This window comes from Chamaea fasciata, unplaced genomic scaffold (genome assembly GCF_029207755.1).
Source record: "Chamaea fasciata isolate MVZ Bird 193981 ecotype frontalis unplaced genomic scaffold, bChaFas1.0.hap1 SCAF_36, whole genome shotgun sequence".
NCBI classification, from domain to species: domain Eukaryota; kingdom Metazoa; phylum Chordata; class Aves; order Passeriformes; family Sylviidae; genus Chamaea; species Chamaea fasciata.
In genome coordinates, this window is record NW_027094121.1 from 1617645 (window position 1) to 1641241 (window position 23597).

The following is a 23597-nucleotide window of genomic DNA, read 5'->3' on the forward strand; positions in this document are numbered from 1 at the left end:
TGGCCGCAACTCATGTTAATGTGGCACCCACGTCAGAGAGGTACAGATCCTACCTATGGACCCAATGGGTGTTTCAAAGCATTGGATGGCATTTTGAACTTGAAGGTAAGCAATATGTCTGTATTAGCCTAAAAAGTTTTCCAGAGAGCAGTTTCCTGAGCCTCTGAATCCTAGACTTAGGAGGAAGAGTGAGGCAGAAACTCATAGAACTGTCTCCTGACCGTTAGTGACAGGTGCTTTCCTCTTGCTTCTTTGAGGACAAATACTCCCTGAGCTTGTTGGGAGTAGTGAAGAGCTTCTGTGCATGCTTGGTTCCATATTCTGATAGAGGATTCTACAGGTATTTAACTGCCATGTTTAACTGCCATATTTAACTCTCTTCCACTTGATGGAGGACAAGAACTTTGCCATAATGTTAGGAAGTAGCTGTAAAGTGACTTCTTGATTCTGACAAGTGCTTTGAACAGTTTCTTGGTGGTCATTTTTTCGGTCCCTCAATCTCTGCTCTAAGATGACCAATGTATCTTCAGCCTTTCTCATGCCATGCTACTCTTCTTGTAGTTGCTTCACGTTTTGAACATGGTTACGGGAACTGTGCACACCTACCCTGTGACAGAGGAAGAGACTCTGCAGAGTGTGAAGGCCAGGATTCAGTCAGATACAGGAATTCCAGAACAGGACCAGGAACTGCTGCAGGAAGCAGGACTTGAATTGTTTTCTCAGAAGTTGGTCACTAAACATACAGCTGATGGCAAGGTGAGTCTCGGTATTTCCTTTCTTGAGTTTGAGTGAATCAGAAGTCACTGCACTCGCTTTGGGATCACAGCACTCCCTGCTGTTGTGGCATGCTTTTGTCATGGTAACCTCACAGACCTAACAGCCACTGTAGCGTAGGCAGCCTGTTGCCTTTGGTGCTCTGTGTTTGGTTGAGGAGGACTCTTCTGTTTGTGGTGTTGCCAAGGCTTGCTCTTCCCAAGAAAACCTGGTTGGGTCTTTTGTCTTCTGCAGGGGAATGATACTGCAGCAGCAGACACAGACCTTCTCTTCCTCTTTGATAACAAGAAAATTTCCTGAGGCTCAGGTGGCCTTGCGTCCTCATCCAGAAAGTGTTGGCTGCATCCGTAAGGACTCCTCTGGCATGAATATGAAGGGCGGGCCGGGGTCAGTGTTGAGAGGGGCGTCTGTGTTTTGTGGTCTGTATCGTGCACAAAGAGTAGAGGGAGCTTTTGCGTATTGGGACTGAAGAAGCGGTAAAATGGACTGTCATTCATTCAGTTTATCAGAATAACTAAAAAAGGGAGGTGTTTGATTATGACATGCTAGGGGAGCTGCACAGGGGTTATCCAGCTCTAGGCTTTGCAGGCAGTAACATGCCCCTCAAAGGAGCAGTGTTTTGGTCTGTTTTGTGATAACACAGTATTCCTGCTTCACGCTGATATGTCCATTTCCCTTTCTCCCACCTCCTTTGTTTTCAGTTCAGGATCCAAAGAAGAATCTCCACTTTTTCCAGTTGCGGAAAGTGTGGGGTCAGATCTGGCAGACGATGCGGATGCTGAAAGAGGACTGTAATCAGCTTCAGCAGGGGCAGCGAGCAGCCATGTACGGTGGCCGTTTCTCCACAATACTTATCTCTGTCTTTGTGCGCTGGTGGAAGGGAAGACAGAAATGGGACCCTGTAGGAATGGGGAAGCCCGTGATTGGAGCTGTATGCAATTCATGAAAAGTGGAGAGTTAGCCCTTTGGCACAACTGCATTTGTCCTCACCGCTGTCTCAAGTATCTGTTTTGGATGTAAATGAAAGCCTGGTGGATTTCTACTTTCAGAGGCTAATAGGACCTTCTTGTCCTTGCAGGATGAATCTGTTGCGTTACAATAGTACCCTCTGGAAGATGAAGAATTCTATGGCCTCCCTTTCTCAGCAGCTGAAAGCAAAGCTGGACTTCTTTAAAACAAGCATCCAAATTGACCTGGAAAAGTATAAAGAGCAGATTGAGTTTGGAATTAGTGAGTATAGCATCTGGAAAACGGGTCTTTTCATGACTCTTATCCTCACAAAAACACCTGCCTCTTTCTCTGTGAACCTGAGAAAGCCAGTCACTCTTCTTTGATTCCTCTAGCTTCTGAGAAGCTGCTGTTTGTCTGGAAAGGGATGGAGCAAGCTGTGGAACTTTGTGGGAGGGTATGTTTCTAAATCTAACTGCTAGTCATAAAGAGGTTTGTTTTTGTTATCTCTCCCCTCCTCCCCCTTTAGCTTCATTGTCCCTGCCTTAAATAGAAGCCCCTTGTATCTGCACTGATGTCAGATTTCACATTGCCTCGGTTTGTGTGGCACAATTTTTGTCCATTATTAGTACTACATGAAGCTCGTTCTGTTGTAAGGCTTAGGGGGAAACGGGAGATCTTGGCGAAGCCCCAGAAACCTCTTGGAATTTCCTTGAATTGAAACGACTCATTTGTCTTTGGCCAAGGCTGCTGTTTGCATCTTGTTGGTTTGTTTAGAAATAAGAATGAGAAAGGAAGAACCAGTGTGAGTGTGAGTGGTAGTGTCTCTAGGTATGAGATTGTTGTGTTGCTTATGTTCTACCCTGCTTTCAGGAAGATGATGTGGAGCAGGTAGTGAAGAGGATGATGGCCCTGCAGACAGACATCGTGGACCTGCAGAGAAGCCCGCTAGGTCGTAAACAAGGAGGAACACTGGAGGATTTGTGAGTTGAACTACCTTGAGCTTCAGATGCAGGAGTGTTTCTGGCTAAGCTTACTCACTAGAGGACAGTGAAAGGGCTGTTTCTTCCACCCAAATTGTGGGGGACTGGGAGCACTTTAACACTAAAGATGTTTTTTGACTCATCTGTCATTGTTCTGAAATGGCAGACAGGTATAGAAAAGATTTGAGTTCTCAAACTATTTGTTCCATGTTTTGGTTCTTTGGAAATCCTTTTCTTTCCTGCTTTTTTCTTCTAGAGAAGAACAAGCCAGAGAGCTGTACTGAAGACTCAGAGAGAAGCCAAGAGGTAAAAGATGCTTTAGCTCGAGGTCAGCTTGCTTTGTGTGTAACTTTGGAGGTGTAGTAACGATCATTGAGAAAACTAGCTGACTTCTAGGCCTGCCCAGACACTAGCAGCACATGGGCTCTCCTGGATTGCCTTTTCTCGAGAGGGAAGTCAGGGAGTCAGTTTCACACTAGGCCAGCCTTCCTTTCTTGGTGCTTTGTGAGCTGTTCTCAAAACTCCTCTGGAGCTCTTCTCAGAGCAGGCTGTTGCCACAAGCAACAACCAACCTTTCTGGGTAGAAAGGATGAAAGACACGACTGTTCCTTTGATCCAGTCCCAACTCTCCTTTTCAAGTTCTTTAAATTTTGAAGAAGGTGGCTAAAATTCAGTGTAATTCATCCCACTCAAACTTGCATATCCTGAACTTTGGCTGTTTCAGGATTAAAGCAGTAGTGGAAATGAGCCGCTAAGAATCTTCTCACTCTGTCCTATAAACCGACCTTTCTGTGTAATATTGGCTCTCATTCCAGATCAGAGGACAGGCGGTGACAGCCAGGAAATAGTACGACTGCTTCTACAGGCAATCCAGACCTTTGAAAAAGAAGTTTGAGTCATTTATGCTCAGCTCAGGTGAGCTTTGCACATTTTATTCAGAGTTGAGAGAAGGTATTTTCTCTTCCAGCAAGAGAAGGTTTAAAACTCATTGCATATGGCTCTTGAGATCTTGCAGTGTTAACAGAAAATCATTAACTCAGAACTGTTCTCCTACTGCAGTGGCCCATGTGTGATCTGATTAGTTTTTATTTTTTTAATAGTAAAACTGTAGTTTGCAAACAGAAGGCATTGGAATTGTTCCCCAGAGTGGAGAAAGTGATGAATCTGATGAGTGAAGATGAGGAAACAGTTGTTAGGCTTCAGGAGAAACGACAGAAAGAACTGTGGAACTTGCTGAAAATTGCTTGTGTAAGTAAATTAAGAACTCCCCTTTAACCTGAGAATATAGTTTGTAGCACAGGCTACTGAAACAATAGTAAATTGAGTGTATCCTATGGTTCTTTTCTTTATTTTGAATCAGTATGAAAGCCAAGTTCCAGGTTGTCTCATATTCCCGGCTGCTGAAAACTAGTGGGAACAATTGCACTCTGAATATTCTGTGTTTTCTTCAGAGTAAAGTGCGTGGTCCTGTTACTGGCAGTCCAGAGAGCATGAACACATCCCGTCTTGGTAGCTCAGGTCAACTGCTGCTGCAAGTCCCTTCTGGAACATTCAATTTATCAGAATCTGTAAGAAAAAGGTGAGGCAAAGTCTGGAGTTCCTCGGCTGCTAATGCCACCACTACAAAGCTAGTCTTCCTGCTTTGTGAAATAATGGCCCACAGGGTTTCTCATATTTTACACTTTGTGTTCAGCTTGCGTTGTCAGCAGCCTTAGTTTACTTGGTAGTTAAGACTTCCTGGGGCTTTCAGATCTTCCATATGAAAATTGGGTATCATGTATGGCTTCACTTCCCCCAGCCTCAGTAACAAAAGTGGTTTTTTGGTTTTCTTCCTTTAATCTGAGATGGTTGGGCTCACTTGGAAGTACACTGCCAGCAAGAACTGTTGAAGTATTGTCATGTAAGGTCACAGTAGCTGAGCTGTGTCATTGAGACTGCTGCATGCGTAGTTCCGGCTTGCTTAAATGAACTGGGTTACCACTTGGAATGAAAGACCTTGGTTTGTTTCTTTGCCTGTTGCCCCATCCTTAAGTTTATAGGCTACTCAGCTTTTCCTCTAGCAACAGTGGTTCCACCTAATAAGAACCCAGATCCATCTTGGAATACATTTCCTTTCCCCCATTTAGTAAATCAGGGGCTGCCACCAACTTTTCAAGTTGCAGTATGAATTACAAGCCTATGACCTGACTAACTTCAGTGTTCTGCAGCGTATCTGCCAGAAGTATTTCTTGATGACAGAGGCAGCATCTCTTTAAACTGCCACAGAAATTAATAGTGTAATAATTGCCCCTTTCAGTGAGGAGCTGCTGCTGGAATCTCGGAAACTTTGTAGCCAACTAGAAAATGTGATGCGTGACACAATGAAGGATCAAGAGCAGAGTTTCTTGGTAATGTATTCACTCTTCTGTAAATGGACTAAGGAAGTGCCTGGCTTCGAAGTTCTGAATGTGCAACTTTGCCACTACTAACACAGCTAAATGAAATCTGCATTTTACTCATGGCCAAGGGGGAGAGTAGGAGATGCACAGAGATAGGAAGCACCGGTTCCCTCATAATCTGCCGCCTGACTTACTCTGCTTGCCAAAACTGGGAGCCACATGCTGGGAACTTGCTGCGCTAAACAGTAAAGGATGGGGCAAAGCACTTGGCTGTTGTACAAAACTACTGCAAAACTGCACACAAATTTGGGAAGAGCGGGTGTCAGGGATCCTTAATTTAACAATGCAGAATATTGAAGAGAGAGTAAAATACTGGAGAGTGCAAATAGGTTGTTTCCTTAACAGCAGTCACGTGGCTCATCATGAAATTGACCAACTTGTTCCCAGTAAATTTTTTATAACTCTTAGCACACTTTACCTTTATTTTAGAAAAAGCTCAACTGTAGCCTGGTGTTGAATTTCATTTATTCTTTCGGCTCTAGACTGGAGCTGGCTGCAGCTTCAGGTAGAAGAAACAAACAATCCAGAACAAACCCAGATGTAGAATCACTCTGGTTGCCTCTGAAGCCATGCTGCTTTGGGAAGCCAACTGTGAAAAGCTGCTGCCTCTGAGAAGGGAATATCAACTGCCTTCTACTGTCACCAGCTGCTTATGTGAATCATATGGCTTAGCTTTTAGTATCCACTTCTCAGACACTTTTTCACAAAGATACACTAGGGAATGCCTGTTCTAACTGCTTGGAGAATGTTCTTAATTGTGCCTTAAGTCAGCAGATCTCTGTCCTGATACGTCTTCCCTTGGGCATCGCCTGTGGCTGTTTTGCTGCATTTTGGGCTTTCTAATGAACAATGGACAAGGTATACCCAGTCACTGGTAGATGTCACCTTCTAATGAACTGTGAACTTAATTGCTTAACTTTGCTGATTTGCACTTTTTTTCTTTAAGTGTAATGGTTGTACTTACCTAATACTTGTTTCCTGTATGGGAACAAAATTATCTAAAACATGTAAACTTTTGGTTTGCTCTTGTTGATGCGCTCAATAACACTATAATGGAAAAAGCTGCTTTCACTGTGCAGGTCTCTAAAACGTGAGAGGTGTAAGAATGTTAGCCTAGAAACCAAAGAAGGAAATCTTCAGTGTACAGGTATCGTGTAACAAAGCATTTGCAGATTATCTATTAACCATGCTTAAAGTTGCATGAAAAGATGAAAAAAAGACCAAAAACCCCAGCTGGATGGAACCTTGGTGAGAGTCAACACACACCAACCTTGTGTTCTGACTGTGACCAATTTATTTCATTCTGTTCTAACCCCAAATTTCCACTACAACACAGAGACCTCCTTTTATAAAAGGCTGTGAAGTATAGGACATGCAAAATGCAATACAATAATGGGGAGAGGTTGGATTTTCTTTTGGTTTTTTTGGAACAGATTTAAAATACAGGAAACTGAAATGTGGCACAAACATCACAACTTCCATGCATGCCTTCAAGTGTCTTCCTTTGTTGTGCTGGCACACTCTGGACTTCAGCAGTGGGTTAAAGTCATTCTTGGGCAGAGTAGAAAGTTCACACTTCTTCAAATTTCTGAGTAATATTAAGGCTGAAATGCACCGGGTACACTTTTCCTTCATCTTCCAGAGCACCACCAGTTGTTTTACTTAAAGCTGTGTTAGGCTTCCAGCTCAAATCCCAGCTCAATTTTGTGACCTCCAGCACTGAAATTCTTGCCATCAATCAAGCCTGAGAGGGTCAGCTTTACACCTACAAAAGCAAGTCACGAGAACCATCATGCACTGACATCCCAGTACAGTGCTCTTCCTCAGGTCCTTGACCTCACTAATGTGGCTTAGTTGCCACAGGAACTTGCATCCATAGACATCCTTTAGTTCTCTGAGTCTGCGTAGACTTCTAGCTCCTTTGTTCATCTAGTCTGTTCTTAAGATGACAGTGAATTAAACCGTAGTGTAGTACTTAACACCATTTGCTGTTACCAGTGAGAACTGCGTACCAGGTCGAAGGGCATGAGTGTAACCAATTCCAATGAGGCTGGCATTGTTCACTTTAGCCTATAGGAAAAAAAAAATCACAGTATTTATAAACTGTGTAAGTATTCATACAGAAGTATCCCAGTCCCCTGAGAAGGTGGCCTATGCATTAACACTCTTGAGCTACTTGGAGACCAACCTCTCTTAGAAGCATGTTCCAATCTTTTCCTTTTCTCAGGAGTTTTCAGCTTAAGCAAATGGTGCGAATTCTGCCTTCAGAGAATGCCATGCTGTTTTTCACTGCCTCCTCTATTATGTCTTTATATCTTTTAAAGAGCTACTTACTGCAGTCCCTCAGAGCCTGTCTTGTTCACATCACTCAGGAGTGATTTTCTTTTTTCTTCTAATGAGCAAGAAATACATGAATATGCAATCCCCTTTTTGCATTACTAAGTTTTGAGCTCTTAACAACAGTATTTCTCATTTTCAATTTTGGTTCAGTGGTCCTGGAACTAATTGTTGTTTTGAAACATAAATGCTTGCTACTTCAGTTCTTGGTCTTAAAACACACACGTCAGCTAACTTTCAACGGTTAACTTGCTGTTAGGAGAAGGCTGTAAGCTCAGGTAAACTTCCACCATTGTAATTATAATATGGTTTTACATTATGGATTTAAGAATTCAAAGGACACTTTCATTGTCTTTTAAAAGACATTTTTCAGCACAGTAGCATGCTATTCCAAGCACACTAGTCAGACTATTTCACTATGGACAAAATTATATTTAAGATTTCTTTTCCTCCATAAGTTCACAAGTACGATGTGTGAGGTCCCAATTTAAATTTGAACCACAACAGAAGCCACAGTTCGCAATCTACCATACTTCCCCAGTAACTAGTTCAGGCAACTGCTTCATTACAAATTTTCAGTATTTAGGGGAGCTTGAAATACTCATTTCTGTAACAAAATTCTTACCACAACGGAAGTCTTCTCATCCATTTGGTACTTTCCAGCAATACCAAAACGTGTGTTGTTACTGCCAGCAGTCCATGCAAGATTGACTGATGTCTCAACCTTATTAGTAACCTTCTGATAAACAGACCCACCAAACTCAGTGCCGTCATTCCTGTTTGTAATAGATGCAAGTGTGTCAGGCCTTGCTTTGTTTAGTAACTCTTTAGATTAACCCTTCCCCACAATGATTTGACATTATCTCCTAAAATGAACCAAGAGATCCAATACTTCCCTGAACCCAGGCTCACTACTTCCTAGCTGGAGCTGGCAGACTCCTGCTCCTATTTTTTTTTGCACAAAACATGTTTTGCTTGCAGAACGGAACAAGACTTGCCAGAGACCTACAGTTTAAGGTTCTGACAAAAAAAACCAAACCAAGCAAACCAAAACCAAAACCAACCCACCCAGATAACCTGGTTGCTTGTCTCAAGTAAGCCAGTGTGCAGTAACACATAAAGGAGACTTCAGTTATGAGAATAAGACTGAAAACAATGTTGTTGAGTTATAATCATTTAAATACACCATCTTCAAAGCGTCTCAGGCCACCTGAATGCCAAGATTAGGGCTACGCAGCGATGACAGCTGGAAACAAACACAATGCCACGCATGCCTTTCTCCTTCATCTTGGGCATTTCTGAGGGAGAAAGTTTCTGTGTGGAGAGTGTGATTGATAACTGGCTAGCTGCAAAAGGTCACGTAGACATGAGGGAGCTTTGCTGAGCACACAGGCACTCTCATGAGAACCAGCAAGGCGGTAAGGTTCGCATGTCCTTGAGCACAGCTGGGATACGATAACAAGACCTTGTAGCTGAAAGATATGAGGGAGAAGCACGGTAAAACAAAAACTTACTCAAACTATGTAACCACAAAGAAATGTAGAAAGAGGCGTAGCTGACTTTTAGTCTGAGCACCAATCCTGAGCTTAACTTTTGCAATATGCATGAGCTTATTAGTGTTATTATAAAAGCATTGTATGAATTATCAATAAACGAGATTTGCCGATCACTCATATTGAGTGCACATTTCTCCCGCCGCGGATTTCCCACAAGAACAGACTTTCCAGTTCTTAAAATCTTCTTAGTAGGAGGTGTGATGGTGCACTTTGACTAAATTGTGGTCAATTCTGTCTCCTAATAGCTGGCATCTTCAGATTCTACCGGCGGTGTTGGGAATATCTTTTCAAGAGTTGAGAAGGAAAGTGTCTTTTAAGGATTCTGATCTTCCAGTGTGATGCGTGGATACCAGTCAACATGCAGACTGATGACAGGCACAGACAGTATTCTTGGCAATTGCTTAGAAAATAAACAAAACATCAGGCAGTAGAATAATCCTGACAACAAGGAGGATAACAGTAACTTTTCCAAGGGACAAATGTCAATGTCACTTTCAGTTACATTGCAGGAAAAAATGGTAAAAGAAATGGGTGTGACCCAGAATTCCCACAGCCAAGAGGATATGTGAGTACCAGTTTGACTGAAATGACTGTTGCTTGTCATTCCCCAGTGACAGTTTGGAGAAGTCATCACAGGCTCTTTTAATTGATGAATACTGATGTGTATAAGTCAGGTGTCGGTATATGTATTTTCACATCCTTTTTTTTGCTTTTTCCATTGTGCAGCAGGTAATCTCAGAACAGCAGTGGCTGTGCTGAAGCAATATAAATAGTAATCTCTGATTTTTTCCAATGATGTTTGATTGCCAAGTGATATCCTCAGCAAAGTTGGTCAGACCCTCTCAGTCCTACTCCTTGTAGCTTCTGAGTACTGAGATTGTAGAAGGCCTTACTGAAGCTGACAGAAGTAATTTTCATTGCCTTCAGTGACTTTTCAATTGGGCTGAAAGTGCTGGTTGGTCTCAAAAATACTTTGTGAGCTTTGATCTAAGGAGTGGAGACCAGTGGTAAATCAAAATGGAAGGAAGAGCTTTGTGGGCAAAATGCAGTACAGGTTAATTTGCTTTTTCAAATTCTAACTTATTTAAATTTTACATCAGAAGTTGTGGAGGTCTAAATCCCTACTACCACCTTAAGGTATCTCTGCCTCATCATTGCTTAAGACACTGACTGAATGCACATAGTTTAATTTAAAGTTGATTGCATTTAACAACAGAATTTTTTAAAGCCTTTAGTCGTGTAATAATGGTAGATAGCGCTTCATTTAGTCAAGAATGACCCGATACAGTTATCTATCATTTACATTAGCAATGTTGAACCGACAGTAAATTCAATTAATTCTTCAATTTTATGCTCTTAATATTTAAAAACCTGAATCCACTTTAAAATCAATTTGCATTATTTTGAGGATGGGATTCTTAATGTTAAGCTCCTATTAAATCCGCATTTTCTCTACTGTAGGGTTGCTTTGAAGTTTTTTGTCATGTTTTTGTGGAATGTTGGTCTTAAGCAGTTTTTGTGGGTTTGTCTGTGACTTAAGGAGCTCTCTATTGGATACTGATCTATGCAGTTGAAATAGAACACTGGAAAAACATGGTTTATAACAAGTGTTCTCATAGCAGACCAGGAGGTTGGGTTGATATTTCTTCTTCTTCCATCAAGGAACACCCGTGGCTGTGGGCTATAATTTATAACAACAGTGTTGCTTTGACCGGTTTTGGTTACTGTGGGCTTGTTTTCAGGAATGATGAGTATGTAGTTATCCCATCTTGAAAGAAATACATAGCACATGTGTTTATTTGGATTAATTAGTATGGTTTTATATCACAGTTGGTAGAAAGCTGGAAGAAAAGCCCAAGAGTAAAGGAATAAAGGAGGCAAACCAAACAACTGAGGGTTGTGACTGTGGTTAAAGTCCCTTATGAATTCTGAGTGCTCCAGCACCGGTTTTCTGTGAGTCACTCTTTGAAGCTGCCTCATCATTTTGTTATATATATTCCAATATATGTCAGTCCTGTCAGACCCTAGAGAGAACACTTGCAGTGAGTAATTTCAGGTCTGAGTGCCACAAGCAGGCTGCTGAGAAAGCTGGCCCAGCCTTTTTTGTTCTTGGTGTTTCTGATGGTTTGAGCTGCAAGTTCACTCAGTTGAGCTGCTCTGTGCTCCAGCTCTGTTTCTTTAGTGATGCTGCAATACTTGCTGCATGGCAACTCAATTGGAAAACAAAGAAATTAATGATACAGACAGAAGATCTGTTCCCAAAGCAGGGTGAAATTCTGGTGGAAGGGCTTCTGCTGCTTGAATTTTAAACACTGTGCTGTGAAACCTCTGACGTCATCTGTGGGTTAGTGGTTGTATCACCTGGGATAGTCCATCCAGGCCCTGTTGATGCAAACGTGCTTTTCACTGGTGCTGCTCCCTATTTTGGAGAATATCTGAAAATAAGGTGTGAGCAAGTACTGAAAATTTCAATTTTTGCTCCTATTTACCCACTTGCCTGCTGTTTTAGTTTTGAAGTAGGGTGTCAGATAGAATCTCTCTAATGGCAGTGGTGTAAAAAGCATGCCTTCAGTTCCAAACTGAAACCCCTTGCAGTCAGCAGATGTCCCAGCTCAAGGAAAATGGGTTGCAAGCCCAAAACATTCACTTTCCCTGCCTCATTTCTAATGGTCTTACCAAGGAAATAGCCAGACTTGGATTGTGCTTACTCTTTGCAATGAAGAAGTTGTTAATGCTGCGTTTTCATGCTCCCATCGTCGTTGTACTCCAAATGTCTGTTCTGTGGAATGGGCAGGATTAGGCTGTTTAAGACAAAGCCACTCCACATTTACAGTGCCTGTAAGGTCCATAGTAAGAGCCCTAAATGGAAGTATCATTTTCAAGATGCCTTCTATTTTACAAGCAGCCAAACAGAAAATGAAACCCTGGGTTGAATTGTAGTCTTCCTGAAGGAAGTGTCAAAGCCTAACAAGGGAGCTTGACCCAACTTTGTACTGTGGAGAGTGTGATTGATAACTGTCTAGCTGCAAAAGGTCACGCAGACATGAGAGAGCTTTGCTGAGCACACAGGCACTCTCATGAAAACCAGCAAGGCAGTAAGCTTCGTATGTCCTTGAGCACAGCTGGAATACGATAACAAGACCTTGTAGCTGAAAGATATGAGGGAGAAGCACGGTAAAACTAAAACTTACTCAAACTATGTAACCACAAAGAAATGTAGAAAGAGGCGTAGCTGACTTTTAGTCTGAGCACCAATCCTGAGCTTAACTTTTGCAATATGTATGAGCTGATTATAGAAGATATAAATGTGTGTATGCTACCTGAAATAAACGAGATTTGCTGACCATGATAGCATGAGGCTCTTCTCCTGCAGCTCCGGTTAACCCAACATTTGGCGCCCGAACAGGCTTCTCCCCTACCCTCTCTAGAGCTGCATTGGGGTCGGGTCCCTTTGGACGGCGGATTTACGCCCGGGGTGGTCACATCGGTGCGCCCTGCCGCTACGCGCTGCCGACGCCTGGGGGTTTGCGACGGTACCGGTGAGTATGGAAAGGCAAGCAGCGTATGATCTCTTTACTGCTTTTCTTAGAAAGCGGGGATTTAAGGGGCTTGACTTAGATAAGGAGCTCCCCCCTCTTTTGAGCCATGCTACCTCTTATGGCTCTTTTGCTAACCCCCATACTGTTCATGAATTAGCCGAATGGCGCAGGTATGGGGATAAGCTTTGGGAATTAGTGCTAGATGATGATAAGCCAGCGAAAAAGATGAGCAAGTTGTGGAGAACTGTGCATAATGAATTGCTTATGTGTCAGGCGGAGAAGAAAGCTGTCGATAATGCTCGTGAAATGCACACTAGGAATAGGGCTTATGGGGATGACCCTTCCGCTCCAAACCCTCCGGTCTTTGCAACCGTTGACCTCCCGCCATCTGACTCTGTAGAGCCGGCCAGTACACCCATCGTTCAGCCCTCGCCACAGCCCTCTGCTCCACTAATGCCTTCACCCCCTACCCCCATGAATGCAGAGGCCAGAAATGCCCCTCCCTGTCCTGTTGCCACGGAGCCGTTCCCCGGAGCCTTATCGGACCTCGCGGAGGCTATGGCACGAGAAAGACGGGAGGTATGGGCGGCACTGGCAAATCAGGGCTGGCGGGAGGGAGATACGGATCTGGCCGCGGCAGCTCAGGAGCAGATGTCGTCCCCCCTCGCCCTCCCAGTTATCTTTCACAATAACCCGCAGGGAGGGCAACGGGCGGAGGTTACTAATTTAGACTGGAAACTTTTGTCACAACTACGATCTACCGTAGCGAGCTATGGGGTCACAAGCGAACCCGCTAAACAAATGTTAGAATTCCTTTTTAATACGAATCTCCTGTTGCCCGCAGATGTTAGAGGTCTTTCTCGTTTAATTTATACCCCACATCAAAGGTTACTGTTTGAAGCCCGATGGAGGGAAGAGGCGGCTGCAAGTGCCACGCTCCCTCGTCCCCAAGGAGACCCCTTACTCGGCATTACCATTGAGGAGCTTATGGGCCAAGGACCGCTTCATAGAGTAGAGGCTCAAGCTACCCTAGGTCCTGATAAATTGAGAGAGGCCATGGCGGTAGCTAAAAGAGCTATGGAGAAAATTAGAGCTCCAGGAGGTGTTCCTCTTTATATGGGGATAAAACAGGGGAGGGAGGAGCCTCTTGGCCCCTTTGTGGACAAGATCATTGACGCTTTAAGTAAAGCAGGCATTGCTGAGCACATGCAAGATGCCCTAGTTAAACAATGTATCTTGCAGAATGGGAATGCTAATACTCGTTCCCTCATAGCTTCAGCCCCTGGGAATTGGAATGTCCAAGATTTGTTAGATAAAGCGGCAGCCATGCCTTCCGGCACTCAGGTATTTGTGGTAGAAGCGCTGCAAAAGATAGGTGAGGGGTTACAACAGCAGGCTCAGGCTTTTAGAGAACAAGCAGTATCAGCTCAGACTCAGGTTTTAGCTGCCCTCGCACCCCTCCAAGCGGCGACAGCGCGTCAAAGCCCCAATACCGGTGGGAGGATGAAGTGTTCCGCTGCGGAAAGCTGGGACACATCCGCCGCGAATGTGGCGCCACGGGCGTATGGTGCGGCAAGTGCCGATCCAATACCCACAACAGCACCGCTTGCCGATCAGGATCGGGAAACTCCAAGACCAGCGCGAAACTGGGCCGCGCCGGGACACAAATAGTTCCAGTCACACCATCGATGGGCAATTCTTGCCAGCAACCTCCGGCAGCCTCGGATTGGACCTGGCAGCAGCAGTAAAAGTTACCCTATATAACAGCAGTCCACATGTGATTTCTACCGGAATTTTTGGACCTATTCTCATTAATGGACAACCCACAGGAGGACTCATTTTAGGTCGATCGTCTGGGTCTGTTTTGGGCCTACTGGTAGAACCTGGAGTTATCGACGCTGATGCTGAAGGAGAGATTTTTGTTATAGCTCATACACTTTTCCCGCCGGTGAACATTCCAAAAGGCCAACGGATCGCCCAGTTCATACCTCTACCGCAATTAACTATGAGCATACCACCATGATCTGATGAGCCGCGCGGAACAAAATGCCTTGGCTCCTCAGGAGGTATCACTCTTCCTGTCATAGACTTATCTACAAGACCCAAAAGGATTTGCTGTTTATGTTACCAAGGACAAACGATCATTTTGCATAAGGCATTGTTGGACACAGGGGCGGATACATGTATTATTGATACGGCCAAATACCCAAAGTCGTGGCCGCTTTTACTGGCTAATACCACAGTTTCTGGCATTGGTGGCATTAAGCTTGCACAACGATCTCCCATTCTTGCTGTAGAGATCGACGGTAAACAAGCTAAAGCAGTGTTTTCGCTGACACCCCTGCCCTCGGAGGTCGGTTGCATCCTGGGAAGGGATGTTCTGACACAATTGGGATACGTACTTACCGATCGCCCTTTATTGTGATGGCCATTGCTTGGACATTCCCTCTACCATTGACCTGGACTTCTGATAACCCCGTGGTAGTTAAGCAGTGGCCGTTAAAAAGGGAAAATCTTGAGCAGGCACACCGCTTAGTTGCAGAACAACTACAGCTTAAACACCTTCGCCCATCAACTAGCCCATGGAATACGCCTATTTTTGTTATAAAGAAAAAATCAGGAAGTTATCGTCTGCTACAGGACTTGCGAGCAGTCAATCAGCAGATGGAGCCAATGGGAGCTCTACAACCAGGGCTCCCTAATCCAGCTATGCTACCACAGGATTGGCCTATTCTTGTTATAGATTTGAAGGATTGCTTTTTTACGATACCCCTACATCCAAAGGATACTAAGAGGTTTGCATTTACCTTGCCTTCCCTGAATAGGGGTGAACCTGATAAGCGCTTTGAATGGACAGTTTTGCCACAAGAAATGTGCAACTCGCCTACCTTGTGTCAGCTATATGTTGACACAGCTCTGCAACCTGTTAGACAAGCGATGCCTAAAACAATTATTTACCATTACATGGATGATATTTTGTTTGCCCAAAGCTCGCCTTTTACAGTCATACAGGTACAATCCATCATTGCCATGTTGAGAAATTATGGCCTTATGGTTTCTGATAAAAAAATTCAAACCCATGCACCATGGAAGTATTTGGGATGGACAATTACACAGAGACAAATACGCCTGCAAAAACTTACCATCCAGGCTCCACCATCCACTTTGCATGAAGCACAAAAACTATTGGGAGACCTCCAATGGCTCAAGCCTGTAGTTGGCATTCCTAACACCCTTCTAGAAGCGTTGCGCCCCCTCTTAAAAGGCACGGACCCCTGTGCTCCGGTTGTACTTTCTGCAGATCAAATAAGTGCACTTCAAAGTATTTTGTGGTGTGTTGCCAATGGCTTTGTCACCAGGTACGATCCATCCCTTTCTGTTTCACTGACTATTTGGAATAACAAAGATCACCTTCTAGGAGCCATTACGCAGAAAAAGAAAACGGGGGAGAGACCAGGAAATATGGAGGACTTGGGGGTCCTGGAATGGATTAGCCCTCCCTTACAGCAAAGAAAAACAATTAAACAAAAAATTGAAAAACTTGCCTTGTTAATTATGAAAGGCCGATTACGTACAATAGAGCTAAGTGGCAAGGAACCTAGTGTGATACATCTACCTATAGAAAAAGCGTCTCTGGACTGGTTTTTGCTTAACTCCGCAGAATTGGCAGAGGCATTACTACAAGCACCGAGTTTTGTTACAACAGGCCCTCTTAAACCGAAATTATTGCACTGGCTAGGAGAATGGCAATTAATTACTAAACCTTTGAGAGAAGACCAACCTATTCCACACGCAATTACAGTTTTTACTGATGCAGGAAAGCGCTCCCGCCGAGCAGCAGCTACTTGGAACAAGGCAGGCCAGTGGCATCATCATGTGATTCCAGCAAGCCCACAGGACAATCTCCAGACGTTAGAACTATTGGCAGTTATATAGGCTTTTCAAACCTTCCGAGAACCTGTTAATGTAGTTTCTGACTCACTTTATGTAGTGGGAGTTGTCTCCAGAATTGAAGACGCAAGTCTCAAAGAAGTTAACAACCCCCGACTGAGTGAACTTTTCATGCAACTTCAGCGCACATTACAGGCTGGTTAAAACATTTGATACAAGTAGTGTTTGTGATTTTGCTTGTAATTGTTGTTTTGCTTTTAGTTTTGCCTTGTGTGTTGCAATGTTTGCAGCGTATGGTATTGTCAATGTTTAATAATTTTAAGATGACAATGATAGCAGTAAAAGAAAACGGGGGAAGTGTGGAGAGTGTGATTGATAACTGGCTAGCTGCAAAAGGTCACGCAGACATGAGAGCTTTGCTGAGCACACAGGCACTCTCATGAAAACCAGCAAGGCAGTAAGCTTCGTATGTCCTTGAGCACAGCTGGAATACGATAACAAGACCTTGTAGCTGAAAGATATGAGGGAGAAGCACGGTAAAACAAAAACTTACTCAAACTATGTAACCACAAAGAAATGTAGAAAGAGGCGTAGCTGACTTTTAGTCTGAGCACCAATCCTGAGCTTAACTTTTGCAATATGTATGAGCTGATTATAGAAGATATAAATGTGTGTATGCTACCTGAAATAAACGAGATTTGCTGACCATGATAGCATGAGGCTCTTCTCCTGCGGCTCCGGTTAACCCAACATTGTACTTGTTGTTGAGTGAAATAAACTTTAATTCTTAATGAATCCAAACACTGTTAATGAATCCAATACTACTACTTTACTGAAAAAAGCTGTAATTACTGGACAATCCCCTGATTTTCAGCTGCTGTAAATCACTCTATCTTCACAGAATGGAGAGGGGCACTTCATTTAACAACACTGAAGAATTAAGACAGGGAAATGGCATAAAAATCAGAAAGGATCTTAGAATTATAATCAGGGGAAACAGAGTAAAGAAAAACATGTAAAGTTGGGCGTTGCTTCTGTGTAAAGAGAAGTTGTACATCCATGTACATGTAGCTGCATTAAGGAAAAGCGTTAGTATTCAAGCCGAATGATGTAATGGGAAAACCGATTTGTTTTTTTTAAGCATGCAAAACTTCTGTCAGTTGAAAGGGGATAAGAACAGCATATTAATCAATTTGCCTCCTTACCTGTTGTTTTGTGAAGTAGTTAGGATTGCTGGCATTTGCCATCTGGAATTTTATGCCAGTGGCAGATCCCTGACTGTGATGGTAGAAGGGTAAGGACCTCATCCAAATGCATCAACAGGAATAGTGTCTCACTGTGAAACTGCCAAGTATTTCAGACCGGTGCCTAATAATGCAAAACCTTGTTGTAAATATGTGTGAAGTGTAATTTATCTAATGTAATTATGAGATGTTTAGAGCCAGTCATTTGAAATAGACTCCACTTCTCTGTTAACTTTTGACATTGGAAAGACTGTAATCATGTTGCAGACCATCAGCCCTTGGATTAAAATTTCAACCTACAGTGAGCTTCAAACTGCTTTGCATTTACCCTTAGAAGAAAAGGGAGGTTGAATAATTTTTGTTACGTTGATTTATCTTAGGAAAATGGGTGTCAGGGTTCTGAATTACAGTAATTATTGTAAGCATGTAAAATATTATCAACTACAAGATAGATCTGATGTGGTGTGGATGGATTAGTGCACATGCAAAGACCAATTTGAGAACATTTCAATTTTTGCTACGTTTGCGAGGGCTAGTTACATCCACTTAAAATACAGATTGGCTCTAAAATGGCAGTGGTTTGCAGGTCCAAAGTGTTAGGACTTTGGTTAAAGCAAAAGGAACAAAATAATTCTTTTTCTTTTAGCTTGTCATGCAGTTTGTGCTAAGGCTTTCAGTAGTACTTTATTGTGACAGCTCATTTTCCTTTTCATTTGATGCCCTCATATACACCTTGTCACTCTATTAAACTAGAAAGATTTAGTTTCTTAAAGAGCCTTCAATGAAGCTGTTATAAAGCCTTTTCTCAAAACAACAAATATGGAGCCTGAACACATGAGATTACATTGTTTTAGTTTATGTTGCTTTTTTGAGGAAATAAAAACAGGAGAGAGCAAGAGTTTATTGCTTAATAAGTATCAGCTATTTTCATAAAAAGGGTTCATAATTTTGAGTTTCATTTTTATTTTGACCCGAACACTTTTAGATAATAAATGTTGCAATTGAATCTTGTTTTTTTTAGGAAGTTGTTAAAACAAGCTAAATGCTTTCCATTTATGGATAACAAACTGATGCTCTAAGTTTAGGAATTACTGTGCCAAAATTTGAGTATTTCTTTGATTTCCTTGTAACCCATAAAACTGACTGTTTCTGGGTATTCTGGGACCTTTGAACTAGGGGTCTTACCTCAGGTGGGATGTCAAAAGAATATATAGATTGTGATGCTGTTTTCTCTCCATTACTAGGAGCAGTTTTTGATCCGGGCAAGTTGTGATTCAGACAATGCTGCTAGATTTCTACTTGAGAATCTGCCTTTTGTGGCCTGTTTTATGGGTATTTTCACTTTTTTCATTGCAAGTTTTTAGGATTTTCTAAGTGTGTGTTTCTAAAAAAGCAGCACCCAAATTAATTGCATCTTATCAGTACGTAAGAACTACTTTATGGCATTTTAACCTGAAAACGCTATGATAGCGTGTGTGGAAATGGAATTTAACTCACTTGGCGGACTTGAAATATATCCCTAAGCAGTAATTGCAATATCTTTTCAAATTCTCGAGCAGGAAACCAACCTTTTTCTAAATGGAATTTTTATGAACTGTTTTAAGGACTGTTTACCGGAAAGCTGCCTAATCACTGCATTTCCTGGGTAATGACTGAAATATGTGTGCTGAATTAGTAGCAGGAAGATGCTCAACTACTCTGGCAGGGAAGAGTTGATACTGCTTTTGCTAATGCATGTAAACCACAGAGAAAATTCTGAATATGGAGAAAATTTTTATCAATAGCCCCATTTAATTGTATCCTTCATTTGAATGGTGCCTTGCTTCAGCAATTTTTAAGCAAATTTTTGAGACTATTTTTTTAAGTGGTAGAAGTAATAATTAAAACCCGTCCATGAAAAGATTTGGGAATACATTTAATTGATAGAAAGATTAGGTATATCAGGGGAAAAATCCACGTTGCTGGCATTCTTCTGGTTTTGGGTCTTGGCGAAGGAACTAAAATGGGTTAAGAGGAAATTGCTTGTTCCACAGTGTGCTGTGTGTGGCTTCCTGGGGATTTTACCTTTACGGTGAGTGTTCCTCTGAACACAATGAAGCTGCAGGCGTGTGCTAAATCCAGTTAAGGAGATTTCCAGTCTAGTCTTTTGGCTCTGGAAGAGTCCCTAACTGTGCACCTGGGACATAAGATTGTCCAAAAGTGTCCCCATTGCACATTGCGAGGAATCCTGGTCTTCATTCTGCTGGTTTAGTTTGATGTTTCCATATTCTTCTAAAAAAGAATCATTGCTTTCTGTCCAGTGCCTGCATTCACAGCTGTCTGGTTTTTACCTTTTCTTCAGCTGCCTCTTCTCCACACAAGTGCCCTTGTCTACTTAACTCTTTCTTTTATGGCAGCTGTTCAATAGCTGGAGTTAAGCTTCTTGCCCTACTCTGAATTTCCAATTTCCTGTTTGAGGATGAGGCAATCACCGCTGACTTCCCAGAGGGCACTCCTTCGCTTAGTTATCCAGCTCTTAGCAGCTTTGAAAGGGAAAGAGAAATGGAAGGGAGTAGCTTTGGTTCATAAATATTTTTGCATTAATGATAATTAAAGTTAAGGTCAATGACTGTAGTACAGATGACTACCAATAGTGCTTTATAGCCCCTTTGGGAACTGAAATTATGTGAATTCAAAATAGCCTCCCTCGAATGGTTATTCTGTGAGCAGCAGTAGCTCTGTTTTAAAGCTGGCGTGGTGTCAGGAGGTCTCTGGGCATGCCAGGAGTTTCAGGTTGCTCACTTTTCTGTTATTTTTGCCCATCTCCAAGTGTTTCCATTCTACATTCGGTCTTCCCGAAAATATTTGTGTGTCTTCCTTCATTTGGACATTGCAAAGCATGACTGCTTTTGTGGAGGACTTTTCACCCTTTCCCAGTCTTGTGCCTTTTGTTTCTTTTGGATGTAAATCCAAGCAAGCTGCAAATCTTTTATTTCTTATTGGGATTTAGCAGTGGTGTCAGCGAGTACAAAAAAGAGTTCAACATGTTTTATTGTTATCAAAAGCATTTCCAGGAGTGGGAATGAGGGACAGGAATCCAGGGCACAGGGATGGTGGATCCCTGCTTATCTCTGTAGTATTTTAGAGTGTGTTTCAGTGTATCCCTGAACCTCTTTTGCAAATATTGTTAAAAAGGCAGTGCTTCCCAAAGCAAGAAATGAACCCGGGAAAAAAAAAATCTCACAGTCTGTCTTGGTTTGGGAAGACAGGTATTTGCTAGGTAATAAAAAAAAACAACAACTGCAGTTTCCTTTGGGATGGAGAGTGTAAACCCCCCCTTCACCCCTTTTTTTTCTTTTTCAATTATAAATTTAAAATCAGAGGCTCTTAGGCAAAGATTTGGGAAATAGGAATAGCAGTTCTTTACTAGTATGTATTACAAAGCAAGCAAACACAAAAAAACCCCCACCAAACAACTACAGCATTAATGACAAACGAAAACAGTACCAAGAACTTTGAGGGCTTTGTTTCACAAAACCCAGGGCAGTTTGGTTTCGGTGTCCCTGCAGGATCCTCAGAGCACCAAGCTGGAACAGTGGAAAAGTCCCGGGCTGGTCGCTGGGATGGCAGGGTGTCCCGGCAGGCAGGGGCAGGATGTCCCGGCAGCGCAGGGGGTGCAGGGTCACGCTGCAGCAAGAGGAGCAGCGCCGAAGAAGCCGAAGGCGAGGCCGGGCCTGGACCAGCTCCCGCAGGTGGCAGGGAAAACTCAGGATTCAGGCCGAACCGGTGATAGTAGATTTCCCAGGACTGGATCCCTTTGGCCACAGTGAAACTCTTCCAGCCAGCAACAGCCGTTCTCTCCCTCCCTGAACGCCGGAAAAAGAAGAGCTGGCAGCTGCCTCAAGCTTTGTCTTTTACTTGCATTTTCTCCTTCTTCCACCTTTGTCCACCTCTTTGTTTTGGTTAAGTACTCTTAAGTATCCAACGCTTGGTTTCTTTGGTAACTTATGGGGAAAAAATTCTTTAGAGAAAGAAGGAACAAACCTAACCCCCAACATTATCCATCCCGAATTTTTTTTCCATACGAACATATTACATTGAGTTTTAACTGTTAAAATACATATATATAAATATGTATGCAAATATGGATACAGTTACATTGTCATGGGTAGTTCACTTCAAAACAAGGTCCATTTGAGGTATACATTGGGTCTCTCTATCTTTTTGCATCACTCACTGGGTGCAACCTGGTCCCTGAGCGAAGACAACCTCACGGATGGGATTGTCTTTGCTGGAGGCAGGATTAATCCAAACAGTTTTTCTCAGCATACTTCTCATGTGTACTACTGGAACTTTATTTTTTTTTGTCGTTTGCAAGGGCTCAGATTGGGCAGGACCTGCTCGGTTGGTGGAACCTCGAGTGTTCACCAACCAGGTGGCTTTTGCTAAATTAATATCTCAATTCTTGAAGGCTCTCCTACCCAGTGCCTTCAAGGTAGTTTTAAGCAGGCCATTGCACTGTTCAACTTTTCTGGCCGCTGGTACACGATAAGGAATATGGTACACTTACTTGATGCTATGTTTTCTAGCCCAGGTGCTTGTAAGACTATTCTTGAAATGGGTCTCATTGTCCGACTCGATTCTCTCAGGGGTGCCATGTCTCTACAGGACTTGTTTTTCCAGGCCCAGGATGGTGTTCTGGGCAGTAGCATGAGGCACAGGGTAGGTCTTTAACTATCTAGTGGTGGCTTTCACTATGGTTAGCACATAGCGCTTGCCCTGGCGGGTTTGGGGAAGGGTGATGTAGTCAATTTGCCAGGCTTCTTTATATTTATATTTGGACTACCGTTTACCACACCATAAGGGCTTCACTGGCTTGGCTTGCTTGATTGCAGCACATGTCTCACAGTCATGGATAACCTGAGAAATACTGTCCATGGTTAAATCCACCCCTCGGTCTCGGGCCCACTTGTAGGTGGCATCTCTGCCCTGATGACTCGAGGCATCATGGGCCCGTCGAGCTAGGAACAACTTTCTTTTGTGTTGCTAATCTAAATCTATCTTTGACACTTCTGTTTTGGCAGCTTGATCTCCCTGCTTGTTGTTTTGGTGTTCCTCATTAGCCCGACTCTTGGGAACATGGGCATCTACATGGTGGACTTTCACAGGCAGCTTCTCTACATGAGTGGCAACGTCTTTCTATTCATCAGCAGCTCAGATTGGTTTTTTCTGACGCTGCCAGTTGGCCTTTTTCTACTTTTCCAGCCAGCCCCACAGAGCATTGGCTACTATTTACGAATCAGTGTAGAGGTAGAGCTTTGGCTACTTTTTTTCAGCAATGTTAAGGGGTAATTGAACAGCTTTGAGTTCAGCAAGTTGACTTGATTTCCCTTCTCCTTCAGTGGCTTTTGCAACTTGTCGTGTGGGGCTCTATATGGCTGCTTTTTACTTATGGTTCATTCTTACAATGCGACAGGAACTGTCAGTGAAAAGAGCGTAGTGTGTTTCTTTTGCCGGCAGTTGGTTGTATGGAGGAGCTTCTTCAGCCCGTGTCACTTGTTCTTGCTTTTCTTCATCCGTGAGACTAAAGTTTTCTTTTTCTGGCTAGTTTGTAATTATCTCTATAATCCTAGGGCGATTTGGGTTTCTAATACGGGCACACTGTGTGATGAGGGCAATCCATTTGCTTTATGTGGCGTCGGTGGCATGGTGGGTGGAGGGAGCCTTTCCTTTAAACATCCACCCCAGCACTGGTAGTCGGGGTGCCAAGAGGAGTTGTGCTTTTGTGTCAATCACTTTTGAGGCGGCTTGAACTCTTTCATAGGCGGCCAAGATCTCTTTCTTTGTGGGAGTGTAGTTGGCTTCAGATCCTCTGTAACTTCGACTTCAGAATCTCAGTGGTCGGCCT

At 43.0% G+C, this 23597-nt stretch overlaps 1 long non-coding RNA gene across 2 annotated transcripts; it reads left to right on the plus strand.

Moving 5' to 3' along the window:
• The first annotated feature begins 3814 nt into the window (after positions 1–3814).
• Positions 3815–5897, plus strand: LOC136303535 (uncharacterized). 2 transcript variants are annotated; one of them, XR_010724244.1, is made up of 4 exons: positions 3815–3953; positions 4157–4284; positions 5002–5092; positions 5626–5897. It is a non-coding gene; the product is annotated as an uncharacterized lncRNA (long non-coding RNA). The 2 variants fall into 2 exon arrangements; XR_010724243.1 differs by lacking the exon at positions 3815–3953 and having other exon boundaries at positions 4098–4284.
• Positions 5898–23597: the final 17700 nt, after the last annotated feature.